General features: G+C 39.5%; 1 long non-coding RNA gene across 6 annotated transcripts in view; it reads right to left on the reverse strand.

Moving 5' to 3' along the window:
• Positions 1-337: 337 nt before the first annotated feature.
• Positions 338-19,312, reverse strand: part of LOC138116644 (uncharacterized) — a 111,671-nt gene continuing 92,696 nt past the window's right edge. For 4 of the 6 annotated variants that reach the window (XR_011154269.1, XR_011154265.1, XR_011154266.1 and 1 more), the window contains 4 exons: positions 11,176-11,273; positions 2,920-2,961; positions 1,654-1,784; positions 338-1,022 (listed from right to left, as the gene is read on the reverse strand). This is a non-coding gene — a long non-coding RNA (uncharacterized lncRNA). Of the gene's footprint in view, positions 1,023-1,653; positions 1,785-2,919; positions 2,962-11,175; positions 11,274-14,296; positions 14,406-19,312 lie in introns of all 6 variants that reach the window. The other 2 variants (XR_011154267.1, XR_011154272.1) reach the window with 1 other exon arrangement.

Raw genomic sequence — 19,312 nt, forward strand, 5'->3', positions numbered from 1 at the left:
ATTATATCAAATGAAACAGGAAAGCGATCTCCTACGGAAATCAGTCACTGCTCTTGTTTTAATCGCCCCCCTTTGATTTCCTGAGCAGCTCAGATTAAAGATAGACCTTTCTCCTGTGTGTGATGTGGAGCTGTGGGCAGGAGCAGGCAGCACAAAGCCCTTTGTCTGCCAGGGCTGTGCTGAGCAGCCAGCCCTCATCCCAGGGACAGTGCCAGGCTGTTCAGTGCTGCTGGAAAAAATGCTCCTTGTCAGTCACCTGAAAAATGAGACAGCTCACAGCACCAGGCAGGGGGCAAAAATAATCATGGGTTGAAAATAAACACAGTGGAGATCACTCTGGGCATGCAAACACTCACATGCACAATTGTATTTGTAAAAAAAAGGAATAATACACACCAGCTCTGAATGCTCCACTTGAGCCAATTACATGTGAGCACTCTCCTGCATTATGGATGTTGGGTTTGTTGAAGCTGTGCCACTCTGGAGCTCAAGTCCCTTTCAAGATAACTTTTGCCAGTCATGCATATCCCAGTGAAAACAAAAAAACCCCAAACACTTCATGCTCCTATCGCCTCCCACCTGATATATTGGTCCTTCAGAGTCAGACATAATTATCACATGATGCACAAGGCTGAACATGTTTTAAACATATGTTTGACATGGTGCAATCAATCACAGTGCAGCTAATAATGCTGGTAGCTGGTGTACAGTGGCAATGCCCCCCCAGGCTCGTGCAGTGCTGAGATAAATGTGTTTCCCAGGTCACTGGAGGCACTCATTCCACCTCCTGCCTCATGATACTTCCAAGGAGCGTGTTATCTCAGGGCAACACATGTCTGCTGCTACCTGGCTGTTTAATTACTGTACACAAAATTCCAAATCAGAGTAATTGGCATCTCAAGGTACTGCCGTGTGCTGCAGGGTCCTCCCAATGTAAGTGAGCAACTGATGCAGGAAAGAGAATGACCTTGATAGAGATTTCTCCCCAAAACTGATGGCATCTTGTGACTTTAAAGCACAACCTGATGAAGAAAACAATATAAATATTGTAATTATATTTTAAGCTCAAAAATTCACAACGGTTTGCAGTTTGATTTTATATGTAATTTCTCTATACAGAAGGTGGTTTTTTGGGAAAAACATGAATCAAGATCTCTCAAAATACTTTCTTTAGGACATTTTTTAGGAGTAGTGAATGCTTCAGTCATTCTTAGTGATAGATATCCACTTTATATAAACAAACACACACATTCACACTAAGCTTGGGGTGTGGGAGAGCCAGTCCTGAGTCTCCAGTGGAACCAGCACACACAGACATGAGTTTGCACCTGAATATCTGCTCTCTGGGGTTTGAACATCTAAAATACCCAGCATCTGCTACAGACACCCAACTAGTTGTACATTTCTTTTAGGAGAAACCTGATCCTAGAGTTGAGATGCATTTTCTCCTAATCAAACCCATTCCTACAAGCAATAGGATCCCTGATCAGTTGCTGTTATTTATCACTCCAAAAAGAAGTAAGGAGCAATCACCTCAATATCCACGTGCTTCCAAGTAACTCAGAAAAAAATTCAGTAATTCGGTCATATCTCATTTTCACTGATTTTTTTAAACACTCAAATACTGTGAAGCATCCAGACACATTTACTTACTTTAAATGAGGAACTTTGTGGGCAAATGAGGGACTTCATGGAAACAGAAGGCTTCATACAATCTCTGTGCTGCTCTGAACTACGGCTGCACCACCAGTTCTATTCTGACCCCAAGAGCAATTGGTCCTGACCTGTCATGGGATGGAAATCCAGCACTTGAATTGCTTGATATTTGCAGTGGCAATCCATTATCCAAGCTATTTGATGCACAGAAAATATCTTACCATAGCTCACTAAAGAAAGATATGGAATAATAGTAATAAAAATAAAAATAAAAATAAAAATAAAAATAAAAATAAAAATAAAAATAATAAAAAAAATAAAAATAAAAATAAAAATAAAAATAATAATAATATAGAGCCCTAGAGAATCAATAAAGGTGATTTATGGCAGTCCTCAACCCAAGAGCAGGTTCATTAATACATTAATACCAAACCCCATCCTGAGTGATGTTTATGCAACCCATTCTTTTACATAATCAAAACTGCCTTAGCATAAATGAAGAGCCAAAACACAGTAACAGTTACAATTAAATAAAGGGACTAAAAGGTTAAGAAAGTGGCAAAAACATCAATTAGCTCTTAAAGAGAAATAGTCACAATATTTTTTTATTTTTTCCTAGAGTCAGGTTATCTTCCAGAAGCACGTGAGCCCTTCTAATCAATTTTTTATGAATACATGCAACTTGAATTCTGATTTTCTTCTTACTTGGACAGTCTCTTTCAAGACATCTAAACCTACCAGGACTTCTCTAAAAATTGCTTTTCTCTTTAATCCTTCCCTTTTTTTTTTGTTGGTATCTCCATGTGTAACTAAAAGTATTTTATGAAGATACCCAGCTCTACAAATTGGAATTTATTTAGTCTCTGTCTACATTTACAAGTCAAACTGCCTAAAAGAGAAAGATCTTCTTGTGCAAACCAATATTTCTGAGGTCCTCATATCTATGCTGAAGGCATTTTAGGGGTTTTGCTTTGGCCTACAGCGAGTCTGACAGCCCAGCTGAACATCCCCACTTTCCCATGGCTCTGAGATGGTTTAAAAAGAAAATTACACTAATTTCTAATTTAATTAGCAATTTCCCCTTTAAAGGAAGGTAGTTTCACACATAAAAAAGAGGCTGTTTGTAGGAGCACACACACACAAAAAAAACCCCAACCCAACCAACCCCAAACAGACAATCAAAAAGCCATCAAACCCACATCCTTTTATCTCTTGGATGGATATTTTTCAGCTCTAAAAGGTGTTGCCACAACTCTTGCCCACCTGTGATTTTTCAGTGTTGCCTTCCATTATGATCCTTCTCAGCTGTGAGAAAGGAGAAGAATTATGAGCTCTTTCACAAAGGATTTAGTTTGATTTTACTCAGGATGAGAAATTAAGGATGCCCTGACTGACAGCATGGGGTTTCTATTTCTGTCTATAAGCAGCCTCACAACAGTAGGTCAAAAGGATTAGAGGGAGGTCAGTGTTAGTGTTTCTAGAGGAAACCAGGAATTGTAGATTCACTTCAGTGTTCTTGCTTTCCAAAGAAAGTGAAAATCTTTATATGAAAGGGTTTTTCAAACGCCTGCTCTTATTCACTCTTTCTTTAGTAATTGAAGTAAAGGAGTGAGCTGTGGGACTGTTTACTCCTTTTTTCACGTTCCTCCATTACAAAATAAGCACTGTATGTAGAGGAAAAAAGTTAATTTGCTGTCTGATATAGGCCCTATTTTTTTTTAACTACAAAGCAAAGAAGCAACAATATCAGTACAACACACATACTATTTAAGGCATGGAGAAGCTATAATAACTCAGAGAAACATCACAAGTATCATAGAAGAACAAAAAGTTCTCTGCTGTTCAGTGTTTCCATTTTCCAGTCTCTCACAACAGCCTAACCTTGCTGTTCACGAGCATCACAGGTGACAAAAAACCTGCTCAATTCATGTGGTTTTACATCAGTTATTGATTTATTGACAACTTGCTAATAACTGCCAAACCTTGACCTGTCTATGCAGATCAATTCCAACAACAGAGCAGGTGAACCAGTATATCTGGGGACTCAAAAACTGTGAATTTCTGCTTACAAACATCCAGACTTCACACTGCTCTGTCATTCCTCTTCAAGCTGAGGTTTTTTTCCAAAGTTCCCCTGCAATTCCCTGGATTTTGTTTAATTCAGCTGATGGCTGGCTCCCTGTTTAGCCTGATGGGTGTTCAATGTGAGTGGAGAAACTGCTCCTCTACACAGCAGAGCAAATGGGGCCCATTTGAATTTTCTGAATTGCACAGTGCAAGCCTCGCTCTATTAGGAACTAGCTCTCCTTCCAGAAAAAAAAAAAAAATTAAAAATAGCTGTAATGCTCCAGTTGCTTTTAATGGTTGAAAAATCACATTCCCCTGAGTGAGAGGATAAGCTGAGAGGATTTTTAATTAAAACTCACTCTTCCTCATCTTTATCCCAAAAGCCTGTTTCATGCTACAAGCCAATCATTCCCTGACACTCCCAATGTCTTGCAGACTACCTGGGTGCTCTCTTTCATAAAAAACCAAGGCTGCACAACCCAGACACCTCATGAATTCACCTAAACCAACACATTTGTGCCAACCAGCCTGCAAAATGACACTGTTGCTCTGCTGCATGAAATGGATGCATCCATTTTTTGGATTGATGCATCCAAAAACCCCTCCAGCAGGGACATTCCAGCTGGGAAGGGCTAAAGTTAGGGGTGCCCCCTGTGATGCCAAGCAGCAAAAATGCTTCCAGCAGTCTCCAAAGTATCAGGTACACATCCTCAAATTCTTGGCCCTGGGATGATTTGACCCTAGAAGTGCAGATTGGCAGAAGGACGGGTGAAATGAAAGAGAAATTCCTGGGAAATTAAAGAGAAAAATGAGTGGGAGTGGACTTTTACATGGATACATCATAGAAAAGCAAACCTCCTAAAGAATCAGGGCTCATCCAGGGACTTCACTGAAGTTGCTCAAGGCATGGAATTTACCCCAAAAGGCCAGGAATATCACTGACCAGAACTAAACCAAAATCAGCAACTGGCAGGTCGAAAACAATGTCAACAAATTAATCCAATACTGTCCCAACCCCAAAACTCTGTTTCCAAAGGCAGATTGCAGAGCACCAACGTGCTCTGCTCCTCCTCCTCAGTGAAAGCTTCCACAGAGCTGCAGTATCTTTTTTGTACAGATTCCATGGATGGATTTTGCTGTGCTCACAGCTGTAGCAATGAAAAAAAGAGCAAAAGTCTTGAGAAAATCTAGAACCTCAGTTATTGTTGCTTTTAATGGCAGTGTGTGGTATGTAAATAACCTTCTTTTGTGGGGTTTTTACATGAAAGTAACTGAAGAAGCAAAAAGGGTATAAAAAGAACCAACTAAAGCCTAGACAAAGAAAGTCTGTGTACTTAAGCAGAACACTTAAATATGGTGAACTGAACTGAGCTTTTTTTATTTGCCTTTTCCCCAGTCTGTGTTTATATCATGGGATTTTTGGAGGTGAGGAAGGTACCAAGGCACTGGGGACACAATTTCCACTGCTTTACTCCCTCTCCCATTTTTAACATGTTTTGTTTGTTTAGATAATGTTTTATTTAGGTTGGCTGGGGTTTTAATTCTTATTTTTACCACAACCTTGTTTATGCTGCAATTTTCATGAATTTTCCCTGAACTCCTTTGATTACTCATCATATTTTTATGACTTTCATTTGCAGCACTGTTATCTTTTGATCTTCTGCTGTTTTCCCGTATGTTTAAAGATTTCCAAACTAATTAAGACAATTAACTAAAAAAGACTAATTGCATTCATAAATGAGTCGTGGCGCTTCTGATTAGCAGGTGGCTCCTTTCTGGTTTGGATACATAAAAGCAGATGGAAATGTGGCAGACTTAGTTATATTTAATGTGCCCACTTCCTTCCAGACTGCTCCTCTTTCCAGTTAATGACAATAAAACCTATAAAATCTTCAGACTGCTCTTTTTCTTTTTTTGCTTTTGCCATTTCTCATTTGAAATCCTGGCCATTCTTGACTAAGAGTTTCCAAACTGTTTTTCCTAAATGTTTCCTCCCTTTTACTTACAGGCTTTGAGGTGCCTGGAAGAACAAGAGGATCAGACACACTCAAAAATAAGAAATCTACTCCTCATTTTGATGTGCATTCAATGGTAAAAATAATTTTTAGTGATTTTTTTAAAGAAAATTTGCCTTAAAGGACAACTTTTGTTCTTATTTTTTGCTATATTTCCATATAAATCAGACATATATCACTCTTGTTCCTATAGCAAAAATTTTTTCTGTTCACTTTCACATATTTTCTCCAGTGTCCCAAAATTGCTTTCCATAATGCATAATTAATTCCCAACCAAATGCATTGAGGATATAGAGAAGCAATTTCTTTGTTGCCCTGACAATCCATTACAATTTTAGCACTGCAAAAATGGAAAAAAAACAACAAAAAATAGCAGTACAACCACATGTCAGTGTGGGAAATTACCAGTTTATAGATGCCTGAGGAACATTAGTAACTTATACATTTTATATCTAAAGTAAATATATTGCCTTGAAGTTCATGAAAACAATATCACATTTTAACTGTTTGGAGAAAAGAAATTTAACATGAATCCAACGTTGGCCACTCTAAGTTTTAGTTCTTATTGTACAAAACTCTTTTCTATACATTTATGTGAGACTAACTCTGCAAAAGACTATCTGGGATTTATGCAAGTAAGTTTTGTTCCTATTGGGCAAAATGGTTTATTTGACATAACTTTTGGAGGGTGCAGCACTTTTGAGTGGAGGTATTTCAGAGTGAGAGGAGAAAAAAAAAATTAAAATCAAACCATAGAGATTAAATTATGTTGAAGCAAAAAACCTGAAGTTCTTCCCTACCAAATTCTGGTGCTGTGATTGTCTTCAATGCATCTGATCACATAATTTTTATGTAAAGATGTAAGAAAGTAGTGAAAACTTTGAGATGGTGCCTAGCGGCTTCATTTGTGTTGTGTCATGCAACCAAAAGCTGGTTAGAGGATAATACAGACAGAAGGGGACAAGACATCTGTTGTTTAGAGTAATGTGTGAAAAGAATGAAAGAAAAAAAATCATCTGATAAACATGACAGGGTGGTGATGATCCAGCTTTTCACCTGCATCCAAGAGCAAGAAGTTCTCCCCTCCCTAACTCTGGCTCCCTTTTATCTCATTTCTCCTCCATTCAGAGACACCCACTGAACAATAGGGCTGAAATGTAAAGATGTGTAGCTTTTCAGATAGCAGTAATGAGAAAGTGTCCTCAGTCCCAACCACAAATTAAAAGCACTGCCATGGCATCCAAATTAGAAAAATGTGACACCAGGGGATTTCCTGAATTCAGAGCTTTTAATATATCCAGTATATTATTATGAATAATAGTATGCTAGGATTCTAAAATAACTTCAGTCTTGTCTTCAATTCTTATTCAGGATATCTGTCTTCAGCAAAAAGTTCAGATGCATAAGGACTTGAGCATTTCATGAGTGCAGCTCTGTAAAAATACCTAGCTGCTGTTCAATTAACAAAACCTGAAAGTTATGCTGGCCCATAAATTTGAGTAAGTGCTCCTAGTGCAGATGCTATCGAGCACCAGCATCCTGCATCAGCTGTTTAAAGCCCTGCTGTAAGGAACGGGATGACTCAGGGAATTGGTAATGGGATCCAGAGCCTTTCACCCCCGGGTCAATGGTTATAATCTGAAACAGACGGGGAGAGCCCGGCAGTCAATGCCATGTCAGCCCCGTCTCCTGCCTGCAGCCAAACCCGTCTGTGGCCTCCAGACAATTCCTGCACAAGAAACACTGCAACCACAACAGGCAGGAGAGAAACCCCTGGCACTGATAGCTGGCACCAGCAAAAGAGCAGGAAAGCCAAGAAATCGTCTGGGGAAATATGCAGTGCTTTTAAAATAAGTAAGGGGAAGTGTTTCGGGAAAGAAGTTAAGGAGAAAATGGTTTGCAGCAACTTTTCATCTTTCTATGGCACTGACAATTCTTGAATCTACTTGAAATTTAAAGTGCTCACCCCTCACACAAAATGTCAGACAATGCTAATTTTGTGTCCCATAAATACGGAGCAGAATCTGTAACCTGCACATATCAATACGCTCTGTGATGTCACCTCTGTAACTACACACAACCTTCAGCTGCCCTGACATAGCTCAAACCTGCAGAGAGATGTGTGTCACCATCACAATAAGAGCCATTCAGACTTATTTCCAGATCTGTTAACAGCTTTTTGCTGAGGCTTTCCAGGGATTTGCTCCATGTTCTGATCTTTGTGTGTCATTGTACAGCCTCAGCCTGTTGCTCCATCACACCCACCTCCACTCCCAAGGTGACAAACTGCACTGCACAGTCCTTGCAGAGTTTAAATTTCAAAATACTGAACACCACTTCCCATGCAGCAACAGACTTTCCACTATGGAGAGGCTAACTATGAATAATTACCAAAAACATGAAGGAACAAAAGCACGGTTCAGTCATTCTGTATTGATCTGAAACATGTTTAACCTCACCACCAAGAATATCAGAGAAAAAGACATCAGAGGTACGTTGATCTGGGACACATGGTACTGCTGGGCAGCAGCTGTTTTCTGGAAAGATGACCAGGATTAATTTATTCTGCTGTTTATTGTTAAATTCCAAGAACAAGTGACGGGAGCCCTATTAATCTTTAACTGTGACAACAGTGACAAATCTATCAACCTGAAAAATACTCTAGTGTCTCAGCTCATCATACACAATGTTTCAATCACCAGGAGAAATGTATCAGACTGTCAGAAGCTTCCCTACAATCACATGGATGGACTTTTATTATTACACTTAATACTACTCTGAATGAGCCAATACGATTTCTTTAGTTGTTCTCTACCTTTTAAATTTATAAAAGTTCAGATATGTTAAGCAGGAATCATGAATTTTTAAGATAATTTATTTTCCTTTCATAAAACCTGCACTATTTACCTTGATTACCAAATGACAAAGGTCAGCTAATAGAAATTAGGCATGTTGGTCCTCTCTAACCTCCACAGCATTGTTATTTTAGAGTGCCCCTTTAAAGCAAGATGTTACAAGTAGTAACTGTTTTTAATATTTTTCTTCATGTCTACGGAAGTTTTTTTCACTCCTCAGTTGTGACTCATCTCTTGTGAATTATGCATATGAGTAAAACATATGGAAATATTTTTGTTAAGTGGAGATTAAGCTTTGACTATCTTTTCTTCACCCACTCTTTGAATGTAAAAATACTCTTTGGGTGATGAAAAAGAAATGCATTTCTTAATTGCCATTATTTCCTCCTAGTTTATGCTAATACCTACAAAGACTGGCAGGTTCTGTACCTAGAAATAGTTTTCACTAGAATAGTAAAGAAATTAATGGTTTTTGTTGACTAGTGGGTTTTTTTTAAAAATTCCTTTTAAAATGAAATTTAAATAAGAGAAGAATATAATTTAAAAATGAAAAACATTTAAAAAAATACTTAGGTGGGTTTCTTCTCCCATCCCCACCCTGCATTTTGGAGTAGGCAAAGACAAAAAGATATAAAGAAAAAAAATACTTTGAAACTGGTGTGATATCAGCCAGTGCCAGTCAGCTGAAGAGGCATTTGTCTTTCTCAACTGTCTCCTGAGTTTTTTGTTGATGCAGGCAGATTTATTAGATCAACACCAGGATTTTGGCACCTGTTTTCCCACCAGTTTTTTAATGAGAGAAGAGCATCCAAATCCTCTTTGGACAGCTTTCAAAACAGCAGCCCCAGCTCCTTCATTAAGCTTTTTTTGGGGGACACAAACATGGCTATTCCAACGCTCAGGACCATGGGACCTTTCCAGGGTGGGGCAGCCACGGGACAACTGGAGGGGGAGAGGCACAATCCAGAGCTGGGGTTGTCCCTGAGCCCCCCACACTGATGGATGGACCCTCACCCACCTTCAGCCCCTCCTCACCCTCACAAGGATCCCCAGCACCAGCGGGAATTAGGAACACTCATGCTGGCAGCCAGCTCTTGGTAGGAAAACCAAACCCGCACACCTCGCCTCAAAAACCTCCTCCCAGCCCTGAATCACATTTCTGCCCTCTGGAAATGCATCCCACCCACCATGGCATTTACTTAGGTCATCCCTCTAATCCCACCTCTCTCATCTATACTGAATTTTAAGTTTCAATAGGTACATATACAGGAAAATGATGCCCTGCTTAATGTGTTCAGTTTTCTAAATTTATCTATTAATGCTGGATCTCTTGCTGTTGCACATGCACCTTATACTTTTATGAGTGTCTTTTCCTGCAGCTGTCATGCAAATAGCTGTATATTTTAGATGGCTGAGATCATACCTAACTGGGTTTTCAAATTTGACTTTGATTCGGCCCAGAGGTGAGCTGAGTTGTCCCCACCAGGATTGCTGCTTCCTCAGCAATCCTGGCCTGTGACAAAATGGGGGAAGGAAAAGGGGCAGAAAAGAGAGGCAGAAAACAGGGATTGGAGAGGAAAACAGACAGGTATCTTGCTCTCTCCCACAACAAATGCATCTTTGCTGAGCGGAGGAACATCATTCCCAGAGATCAGCATGAATACATTTCTCACTTGCAGTTGCCTAAACCCAATTACCAGCTACTTGTTGGTTTGTTGGGTTTTTTTAAGCAGTCCTTTTTGATATTCATAATCTCCATGAAGATAATTCATGGCATTTTGTCCAGCATTTACAGCTTGTGGAGCAGAGCTGGCTGAACTTCTTGCAGAGGGCGCTGGATTAAATGCAGGTAAGGGTTATGAATGGTGAGCTGTAATTTACTGACTGCTGCAGGGAGGAGACAGAGGGCATGGTGTGGTTTTCAAGGCATGAATTAGAGTTCTCTGGTGAAATGAGGGTGCTTTGAGCTGATTAAATTATAAGAAATGTGCACCTGGGCCACATAAAGATCTGACGTCCTCTCCCCGGAGTTTGACTGATAATATAAGTGATGTACATCATAATTTCTGCATCATCTGAAAGTTTAATACATGTAATTGTGAGCTGCTTTTCTTCTCTGAAATTGCAAACACAGCAAAATTGCAGGCTTGGTGCCACTGATGAGTCATTGTTGGCCTGTTGGATCTGTATTACAATGGCCATACACAAAGAGAACCATGACACCCCAGTTTACCATCATTATCTGTTTCCTTTTGAGTTGTTTCCACAGCTGAGCAGCTCAGACAGAGCCTGGGTCAAGTAGCAGGGGGAGGAGGAGTTGAAATGGCAGCTTTTAAGGGAGATGAGTTAGGTATGATCTCAGCCATCTAAAATATACTGTTATTTGCATGACAGCTGCAGGAAAAGGCCCTTACAAAAGTATAAGGTGCATGTGCAACAGCAAGAGATCCAACATTAATAGATAAATTTAGAAAACTGAACGCTTTAAGTAGCAGGGCATCATTTTCTTCTATATCTACCCATTGAAATTGAAAATACAATATAGAAGAGAACTCTTTTGCTAAAATGGCATCTAAAGATACCTCAATTCCACCGAAAAAACTTCAGCAGTTCAGTTGTTGAAGCACTCCATTGCCAATGATTTCTTCTTTAATCTTGTTTTCATCACAGCTCCAGAAGTCTGTAATGTAAATGTAGACACATTATTCTTTTCAGGCACTCTGAATCTGAATTTAAAACCCCCAAATGTTCTAAATTGGGGGTTAACAGTGGTTTTTAAACAGTTGAAAGAAAATAAATTACCAAAAAGAATGTACTCTTTCTTTAGAATTAAAATGGGAGGAGCTGAGGAGAAACATCCCTATTTACTAGATCAAACAGAGTAATATTCATATTCTTGAACATGATAATAAAGAAATATTCGGGCAACCAGTGTTATTGGCTTCACAAAAAAAAAAAAAAAAAAAAGAAAAGAAAACAGGCACAGATTTTGTTCCCAGTTTTGCTGATGTAACAGTAAACCCCCTTCTGTTAAAAGCAGAAATTTTCTTCTCTAATGTGTAAAACCTTCAAGGTGAAAAATTTATTTTAGCATAACTTCATCCTAATTAGAAAAGGAATCCAATGTATTTCAGCTGGTACCAGGGCTTACCATAATTTCTACTCCGAATAAAACCAAAACTCATTCTTTTCTCCACGAGACAAAGTGAAAATAAGGAAATCCAAGAACCTGTACAAGTCAGATTTCAGGTACAACCAATAACAACTCTTTTAGGATATGTTTTAAGGATTCATCATTTGTTTCTTCAGTGATTGACACAAAGGGAGAAGTCCAGTTTAGAGTAAGCAGAAGGAAAATCCTATGGAAATCCCTGGACAAGTGCTCTGACTAGAGAGAAAAGAATTGTATATTGCATTATTTTTCTTCAGACCACAGAACCAACTGAGAGACAAAGTATTGGTTTTGGAGTCTGGCTTGCTGGTTTTTATTCTGAACTAGACAGATAAGTATATTAAATTCGTGTTTATGAATAAGAGCTAGTTAAATTTTAAAATTATTTCAGACAAAGGACACTTTCATGATCTGAAATAAGAAATTGAGGCCTGGCAATATATGGCTGTGGCATAAAAAAAGAAAAAAGGCTTACTGTCACTTGGTAAATAAACATTTTCAGTCATCCCTAACAGTGACACCAGTCTGGACAAAATCACTTCACTCCAGCTGGTGCTTTAGCAACCTTTCCTTTCCCCCCCTCTCCCCACCCCCCAGATTATGAGAAATAATCAGAAGAAAATAAGCCAAATGAGCAAATGTACATGTAAAGTGTTGAAAGTAGGCTGGTCCAGGGAACAATCATGAACTGGACACAAAGAACATTGAGCCATAAACGAACAAAGCAGAAGGACACAACTGCTTATTTATTAAACAATGCTCTGCCTGCCTTACTTTCAGTCCACAGCATCTTAAAACAGCCTCATTGGGACCATTACCAGAGCAAATTACTGCTCAACATGAATAAATGTGGAGAAGTCTGGGTCTAAGCTTTTAAGTGGTTTGGGTTTTGGTGGGGTTTTTTAACATTTTAATGGGTTTTTAATTGTTTTTATTATTATGCACAGCTACATCATAGGGGCAATTCTCTACAGATGAGGCTGAGCTGAGCTCTCTGTTGAAAGGTCAAGGCTTGCAAGTGTTACTAATTAGGGACACAGGCACAGAGTGAGTTATGTTTCCTTAGATAAGGAAAAGGAAAGAGAACCTAGCTGTTGTTTAACATTACATGAAATCACTTGTGCTTCTCCATGGCTAGAGTTTAAAAATATCATGTGACAGATGTCCTGATTCTGAAGCTGCTTTCTGCCCTACCCTGTAGGTGCAGAATCACAAAAAAAAATGAAGGCAGGTATACACTAGGCTATTTCAAACTTCAGGAGAAAGCTTATTTATTACAAAGGTTTTGTCAGTCTCCCAAGAAGAGGGGCTAATATGGGATTTCCCTATCAGAATGCAGCTCAATGAATCAAATGCCAGTGTGGAGGAGGAGGTGATGAGAATGCACCGGGTACAGAGAAAGCAGGAGGGGATACACAAAAGCTGAAAAGTCTATTTTGTGAGGTCAGAGAGGTGACAATTGAGACCACTGAATCAGAATGACCTTTCCAGGCTGCAATCCTCATCAAGGTGAGGGATGCTCTCTTTGAAGGAAAAAATGTTACAACAATTACCTGCTACAGCTGGTACTTAAGTGTAACTGCAAATGAGAACAAAAGTTGACCACTGCTGGAGCCAACCTTTCCTTACAATATCAGAAATCCCTGTGAATATTTGGAATTTGGGAACTAATGGCCTCTGATGGCCATACACATTCTAATGAGACAAAGGGTAATGCCTGCTACTCAACATTTTGCATTGGATATGGGCTCACGCCTTCACCCTGTACCACTCTCAAGCAGATCAGCTACTGACAAAAGTGAAACAAAGCTTATTAAAAAGGCAATGTTAAAAAAAACCCCACAACTTATTAGAGAATGAAAGTTAATTGTTTCCTTCCAAATCACAAGTTAACCCAGCAGGTTGAGACTCACCTCTAAGACAAACAACCACACCTGAGTTCCTGTTATTAAGGTGATGGAGACTAGGATAATTCACAGAAGTGAATGCAGCGGTTGCACTCCTGACAGCTTTAGATTGCCTTGTCTAAATTAATAACAACTCTGAATAAAAGCCATCAAGTCCAGCTGTACAGTCTCACACTTAACTTTTCCATTAGTGTCACTGGCCTCCCAGGGGTCTCTTCTTGTACTTCATATGTTTATGGACAAGACATAAATGACCCTGTATGCATCAGCCGGTCTCAGTGAGCATCTCTCTCCCTCTCCTCCTCTGCTATCCATCAAAACTCTTCCCTGTGATTACACCACATGCCAAAAACACAGTCATACCTTGAAATGCTAAATGGAAAGCCTACCAGCTAATCTGGGAAAGCTTATTCATGCAGGCTCGGTGTGAAGCAGGGGCACTGCAGCTGATGAGGCTGTGGCACCTGCATGTGTGAGTGGCACAAGTGCCTCTTGCAGACAGATCCCTCCCGCTTTCCACTCGGCTTTTCCTTTTTCCTGCTCAGCAGGCAGGGAGTTTATGAGAAATAGGGGGTGTGCATGATGAAGGCACACACAGAATGTGTGAAATAATAAACCTCTCACCTCCACTCGAGTCTCAGAGAGGCACAGCTCCTGTTGTGAGGCTCTGGATGCGGTGCAGAGCTCTGGCTCAGGGACTCTTGCTCAGCCTGGGATGGGGTCATCAGGCTGCCTGGGGAACACAGGTCACACTGGAATCAGCATCACCACCAATAACATCTCATTATTCTTATGGATTGATTTCTTTTGTCACTGCGACCCAAAAGATCAAAGAATCTTATGCTGTTAAATGGGTGGTTCCCAATTTTATTAAAATGCTCATTTCTAGAGTTGTACTTGGGTCCTTAAAAGGAGTTTCAGGAAGGTCACTGGAGAAAAAAAATGCTTTTCAAATATATACATTTGCTGAAAACTAAGTAACTGAGTGACTGATTAGGGCCTGAAATTCACAGCAAACTGGGCTTGGCTGCTCCCAATCACAATTCTGCTGAGGGACAAGAATTAGCCTTCACAATGCTGCCTGCTGATTTGGTCAGCAGCCTGTCTGTGGCATTTCCTGTTAGCTGCATCATGTGGCCTGATGGGTTTATGATGGGGACAAACAAGCCTTAAGGAGTAAAACATGCCTATAGAAACTGATTTCCAGTGTGACCTATGGCAAGATTAAAGTGAGGTCTCCAAAGGTGAAAGGGGAGTGTATCCATCAACTGCTCCTTGCAAGCACCCCTGAGCCACACAGCTCATATCCAATACAATTAATTACCAAATCAGCTGATGGACACAAGACAATGAAATACTATTTATTGATTTGCATTTTCATCGAAAGGGAGGAAAAAAGCCAATCAAGCTGGTTTGGTGTGGAAATTTCAAAGCATTTGTCTCACATATAGATAATACATTGAGGATTTATTGACACTATAATGAAATCTTGTGGCCCATAAATATTGGGCTTTCTCCTTTCTACAAAAGGAAAGAAATTTCAGCACAACAAAGCATGTGTTATAGATTCTGAAATTATCCTCTCTGCATACTTATTCCAGATTTCAGAGTGCCTGCTCATTTTCTATCATGGCACTTGCAAGAGGCTTAAACTAAATTGAAATAAAAGGCAATATTAATTTAAAATTAAAAGTGCCCTGTTTCAGCACATGCAGTGTCAAAATGCCCGTCTGCACTGAAGGAGATCTTTCAGGCAGAAAAAGCCTCAGAGGAAAAGCTTTGGTGAATGGCTTAAATCAGGGTTAAAATAACTCTAAAACAAATATTGGAAATATACCAAAATTCAGAATTATTAAAATTCTGCTTATTAAAAATTATTTCCAAAAAGAAAACTTCAGAAAAAAAGCAAAACAAATGCATATTATAAAACAGCTTAATGGTCTGTTCTCTACTATAAATATAACTGTTTGTCAATATAATTATGCAAACAGATCTAGGCTTTTATCGAAAATTCAGCAGTAGCAGGAAAATGCCAGAAAGAGGCAAAGTCTCAGCACCAAACTCACAAAAACTTTTTGTCACACTCCTCATTCTGTTTTGAGACATCAACAAATACTGCAAAAGTTCCTGGGAAAATTTCCCCTTGTCCAAATGAGTTTAAGAAAAAAAAATCAAAGCACTATCAGAATATTCAAGGCAGTAACAAAAATTAGCATGGGATTAGTCCAAAGAAAACTTTTACACAACCAGGACATCTCACTGTTTGTCTGGGCTTTAACAATTAAATCTTTTTCTCCTTTTTTCCTAAAATTTGCAATACTTTCATTAGGCACAATTTTGCTTGATGTCTTTTAGATTTGCAGCTCAGGCACTGATTCTGCAGAAGCTGTACAAATACCCTGAAGTCTAGAGACACCCTCAAGTCTCTGACTTCAATGCAAATTAAGCCTGTTTTTGAATGGGTACTGCATAAAATAGGTTATTGTTGCAAATATTTGGAATTCGAAACTCACTTCCCATTTTTGTCCCACAGAATTAACATAACATTTATTGCTCCAGTGAATATTCCCTTTATATTCCTTAGAATATTTATGGAAATTAAATGGAAGAGAGGTACAATCAGCTTCATTGAAAATTCAAATGAATGTTTTCTATTTTTGGCAACATTCCTCACACATCATTAAAAACCAAACCAGTTATTCCATGTGAAATGCAAATATAAATAAACAAACAAAAAAATGCCCAGGGACTCCCTCTCCCTGTCATTGAAACTGTCTCCTCCTGCCACCCTCCCTCCTCCTCCTCAAGGAAGGAAGATTCCCTGGTGACACAGGAGCCACATCCTTTTGGGACTTGCTCCTCCCAAGAGATTTGGTTGATGTGGGCCAGCAGCTTCCAGGAGAAGGAAAAAGGGTTGAGGATGCAAAATGAATGCATAAAACAAGCTGGTACCGGAAAGAACACAACCTACTCTTCCCCTTATTGATTTCCTTCTCCCCTGTCAGCTGCATGTCATATACAATGGGTAGGTGCCTAAAAATGGCAAAAATAAATTCAAGAAATGAATTTTATGATGTGGTGATACTCTCCAAAAGGAAAGTTGCAAACTAAGTTGTTGTATAAAGCCACTCAGGGGCTTTGTAATTTAATTTTTTTTCCAACTTCTGCTGCTTAAAAACTGCTGCTGTCTTCAGACACCACTTTTCACAGTAACACTAAAACTATCTTTTCACATTAGGACTTGAAATCCCTGACACTGAAAATAGACTGAATCCAACAATGAGGTCCAAGGAAGTGGCACATTCCGGTTCCACGTCTAAGCAGGGGGGGAAATTATGCAACAGCTTATCCTGACCAAAATCAGGTCAGAAACAGGTGGCAACAAGATCACCAGTTCAGCCCATGACACACAGAACCTGCTGAACACTGAAAATCAGCTCCCACCCTGGACAGAGTGAGAGGAGCACACAGCCTGGGGACACCTGTGTGTGTGTCATGGTGTGGAGCAGGGAACTGCTCTTCCAAACCAGCAGGACATTCTCCACAGACAAATCATCCCCCTCCACCTGCAGGCCCACCTTTCCTAACCTCAGTGCACACAAATAATCTCTAGCTACTTCTCTCGAATATTTATTTTGGCTTAAAATATGAAATATTAGGAGAACACCTCACACCACAACACGGTTTTGACAAAGCAACTCGGTGGAGACCACTCTGTCAAACCACAGCTTGGCACCAGTAGCCATGAAAGGCTGCCAGTGATCCATCTGAAATGTCAATACATCGCTTCAAATGTTCTCACTCTGAGCTGCTTGAAGCATCCAAAGGCAGCAAAATCAAAGAGAATGCTCTCCCTTTTTCAGGGGAAAAAAAAAAAAGGAGTGAAAATAAAAAGGCAATTAAGTTTCCCCCTAGAAGCAGCCCCTTCACATTAAAAGGGTGATATTTCAAAAGACAGTGAAGAGGGAGACAGTGTGTGTTTCAGACAAGTTAAATAAGGAATCCAGGACAGAGTGATAGGCCTGTCATGCAGGAAATCTAGCATTTCAACTAGGAGTTAGAAATTAGAAATGAGGTAGAAGCCGAATTAGTTCTCTATGCACAGTGCCCACCTAAGAGAAGAGCACCCAGAAAGCACAAAACTGGCAAAGGCACTCTCATGCTCCTCTCCCAAATGTGAACAGAACTTTTGCTCTGGATCTCATCAAAATATTAATTGCAAGAGAAAAGGATAGCCCAACCAGGATGTGGCAGCTGATGCTGGCCTAAAGACCAGATAAAAGTAAATAAAATTCAGTGCTTGGGGACAGAGATTTCTTCAGGCATCTCTCATGGCCCCAGGCAGAGAGCAAAGATTTTGTCGTGCATTTCCACCCCACCGTGGTGGTACCATCATTACTGATGGCACCCAGGGGCTGGCATGGGAGGAGCTCCATAATTCTGAGATATTCCCTCATGCTCCCTTCCACAAGAGCCCCTCTTTTCCAGCCCTCTTTCATCTTCTTTTCCCTAAAAAGCCAGTCAGGAGCACAGCTGGGATGCAGGGGCTGAGTCTCTTTGGGCTTTCCACCCTCTCTCTCTCTTTGAAAGCACCAGGAGCTGTTGTGATATCAAACCTACAGAGACAAGGACAGGAAATCTTAACCCCTCAACCAGACCAGCTTCACTTAAAAGAGAAAGCCCCCGGGAAGCAGAAAATTCTGCACAGAATAAATATCCAGAAAAATCAAACAAAATTTCCCTTTGGAATTTTTTTCCACTGGTCTCTATGTACTGGCACAAAGTCTTAGACCACTGAAATTCATGTGTTTTTGGGAAGGATGCAAAAATAAGCAGAGAGAAACCAAATACCATGCAAAAGTCTCTGTTTCTGGTAAGACTGCTCTGAGTTTATATTGCCTGTCATTTTTATCTGTGTAGGAAATTATCTATAGCTTTAATGTGAGATTAATGGAGTTGAGCACTTCTGGATCACTGGCAGTGGCTACCATGCTGCATAGATATTTTTGTAAGCCCTCCATCTGGCATAAATTTCACAAGCACTACTGGGAAAAAAAAAAAAAAAGGAAACACTTCACAGAATTAAATAAAAGTTCAACAATTTAAAAAAAAATAATATTTGAGCAGTGGGGAAGAAAATAAATTATTTATATTGAAGATATGTATCCATATGCTGAGCATGTATTCTTTGATGTCATTGAATGTTTATAATCTAGGAATAATATGACTGCTTTGAAACTCCATCCAACAATCTCAAGCACAAAAAGTACTTTTGTTCCTCCTTGTTCTGTTTGTCATTTTTACCCATCATGAGCATATCTATTATCCCACATTGTTAAAAGTTTCTCAGAGTTTTTTCCTTTTTCTTTTCTGAGAGACTACCAGAAAATGTAATAAACTTTTTAAAGTTATTACTTTACTTATTACAGACCATTTCTGTAAAATGTAATCATATTTCAACCACTCAAAAGAAAAAAAACCCTTTTTATCAAATTCAACATTCCCTTAAAATAATACTTCCAGATATTACTCCAAACCTTCAATTTTTTGTTCCATTTCCATAAGGTTTGAGGTAAAAATTCCCAGAGATGAATGGTATCTCGAGGTAAGAAGACAATGGCCATAGAGCACACAGTGTTT

Source organism: Aphelocoma coerulescens, chromosome 1 (assembly GCF_041296385.1).
Source record: "Aphelocoma coerulescens isolate FSJ_1873_10779 chromosome 1, UR_Acoe_1.0, whole genome shotgun sequence".
Taxonomy (NCBI): domain Eukaryota; kingdom Metazoa; phylum Chordata; class Aves; order Passeriformes; family Corvidae; genus Aphelocoma; species Aphelocoma coerulescens.